The 3018-nt window shown below is 48.5% G+C and overlaps 1 pseudogene; it reads left to right on the top strand.

Moving 5' to 3' along the window:
- Window positions 1-1606: 1606 nt before the first annotated feature.
- Window positions 1607-2519, top strand: LOC118858764 (annotated as a pseudogene).
- The last annotated feature ends 499 nt before the right edge of the window (window positions 2520-3018 follow it).

Below are 3018 nucleotides of genomic sequence, written 5' to 3' on the forward strand. Positions count from 1 at the left end.
AAATACAGTCATTAAGTGGAGCTTGGGAAGCGACCTATTGTGGTCCAATCTATGAGCTTCTCTTTCTCCCCTCCAAAGGAAGGTAAATTTTGATGGCCAAAAGCTGCCCACTTAACTTGGGGTTTACTGGCTAGATTTCTTTCTCTCTCTGTCTCTCTGTCTCTGTCTCTGTCTCTCTCTCTCTCTCTCTCTCTCTCTCACACACACACACACACACACACACACACACACACACGCAAACCTTAAACCTAGTTCACTCTGAACAAGAATGATTACCCAAAATAGGAAGGTATCAGATGTTCCACTTCCTCCTCTTCTCAGCTAGCTTTCAGGATTGAACTTATTCCTGACCTTCTCCTGCCCTGATCTTCTCTGCACCACCACCATTACAGGAGCAGAAGCCTCGGGCTGTTCAGGGTCTCTGATGTGGTATCTGAACAGGGGGAACCGGCCCTCCCACTGAATTTGTTTTAAAATGTTGATTTGAGGTCATGGTAAGAATGAGTTAAGCCTCTGATCAGCAGCTACTTCACTCATGTTAGGCCCCTTTCTCCCAAGGCCCTTGCAAGTCAGGAGCTTAGAAAATGAGATGGCGGTGGACTGGCCAAATCCGTTGACTTTTTGATTCATTCCCTGTTCTACAGGCAGAAAGCCTCAGCTAGGGAATTGCATTTTCTGGCTTCCTCCATCCTTTAGCAGTGTTGAAATATCTCCCTGACAAACAGTAAATGCTACCAGTGTCAATCATGGGGACAAACTGCAAATGGTCCCAGAGCCAGAACAGCCATCTCTACCACTTCCAAAGGAGTATTTATTAATTGGGAGACTTGTTTTCTACCGATGAGTATTAGAAAAGCACTCTGCTTTGGCAGCCTTTGCTTTCTCATGGGCCAGTTGAATGAGTGCCACCCACTCTTGGGCACCTTCCCCAACTTCAGCCAGACTCAGCATCAGACTCAAGCAAAATGCAGGCCTTGAGATCTTTGCCCTTTTTTCCCCTTAGTTTTATAGAGTGTTTCTTTGGCTGAAACCATCATCTCTTTTCTTTCAGAAGACTTCAGAGGACATAGATTTAGGGCTGGAAGAATCCTTAGAGGCTGTCTAGTCCAAACCATTAATTATACAAATGAGGAAACTGAGGTCCATTCAAAGAAAGCAACTTGCCCAAATTCTTCCCAACCAAAGCAGCCACTGTGCTTTTATCAAACTGTTTGGTAGCCATAGAAGCTTCAGAGAGGCAGCACAGCCCTCAGATTCTGAGTGGAATAAAGCCTGCCTTTAATTTCTCCTCTCTCCAAACCAGCAAACAATTCATGGACATCAGGGTTCAAGATTGCTCCAAGAATACACATGCTATGGGGGGAACCCACACCCCCACCCCCGCTCTGCCTCCCCCACACCCCGGGAGCTGAGGCTGCGTGCTCAGGTGATGGGCAGGCAGCTTCGCGGCTGAGCCCCGCCCACACATTGCTCGGCTCAGGGTCCACGGTGTTCTGCCACGCAGCTAAAGATTCCGTGGCACACTCGTGTGCTTGGGCTAGAGGACCCCCGGGAGCGGAGCCTGAGGCTGCAGCTAGGAATGCAGGTTAACCCATCCCCCGTTGTGATGTTAGGCTCCCTGAAGGGCCGAGTATGTGGAGCCTCCAGGGGCATTGCCCTGGGCATTTCCTTGCAGCTCTGCGAGGCAGGAGCCACTGTCTACATCACAGGCCGAAAACAGGACACCCTGAGGGGCGCTGCTCAAGAGGCACAATCCCGAGGGGGTCGATGTGTGCTGTGGTTTGTGACTCAACCCAGGAGGAGGAGGCGCGAAGCCTGTTCGAAAGGGTTGATAGAGAACAAGATGGGAGATTGGATATGCTAGTTAACAATGCCATTGCTGGGGTCCAGACCATCATTTCCTATGTGGAGAAGCCATTCTGGGAATGCCCAACCTCTCTACGGGATGACGTCAACAATTAGGACTCTGAGGCCACTATTTGTGCTTGGTTTATGGAGCCAGGCTAATGGTGCCTGCTGGTCGAGGGCTCATCGTGGTCATCTCCTCAATTGTTGGGCTGCAGTGTTTATTCAATGTAGCCTATGGTGTGGGCAAAGCAGCATGTGATAGATTGTGCCCATGACCTACAACGCCACGGTATTGCCTATGTGTCTTTGGCCAGGGTTGGTGAAGACAGAGCTATTGGTGGAACATATAAACAAGGAAGAGGACCCCTTGGCCCATCAGCTGAAAAACTGCTTTCCACATGCAGAGACCCCAGAGCTGAGTGGCAAATGTGTGGTGGCCCTGGCAACAGATCCTGATGTCCTGCTACTGAGTGGTGGGGTTCTGCCATCCTGTGATCTGGCTAGAAGATATGGCTTTAAGGATGTGGATGGCCACCCTGTCTTTAACTACCTACCTATCCCTGCGATCAGCGTTTTCTGAGGTTCCCAGACTGGCCTGGCTGGCCTCTTACGTGCCCAGCTTCCTCAGTGTGCCCAAGCAGATTATGACCCTTCATTCCAGTAAGTTCTGATCTTACCAGCCAACCAGGATAAAGGGGCAAGACTTCCTGTCTTCCCAAACTTAGCACAGCTGCTTTCTACTCTGCCACTATCATCAGCCCTGGATCAAGGAGTGATTTGACAGGTTTGGATAAGAAACGTTAGTATTTCCCCACATACCTGGACTCTTGAGCAACCCCTGCCTTTAGGTGAAGACTTCAACTGGGCCCTTCACTATATCACCTGTATTTCTCCCACATGCAGCCAGAGGGACTCCTGGTGAGAAGAGCATTTGGGATATGGCACAAATTCTGGTCTTATCTGAAACAATGGCTAGCTTTGTGACTCTTGTGAGATCTAATACCGCTTGTGCTTTTGCTTTGGTTTCTTTTACTTGTTCCTGTACCTTGTTTTACCTTTTAATGGAAAAGATGTCTGGGTTAAATAAAGAACTAAATTCATATATTAATTTAACAAATTAACAAAAAAAGAATACACATGCTATGGACTGAAACATTGAGAAACATAATG

This window comes from Trichosurus vulpecula, chromosome 7 (genome assembly GCF_011100635.1).
Source record: "Trichosurus vulpecula isolate mTriVul1 chromosome 7, mTriVul1.pri, whole genome shotgun sequence".
In the NCBI taxonomy this organism is placed as follows: Eukaryota; Metazoa; Chordata; class Mammalia; order Diprotodontia; family Phalangeridae; genus Trichosurus; species Trichosurus vulpecula.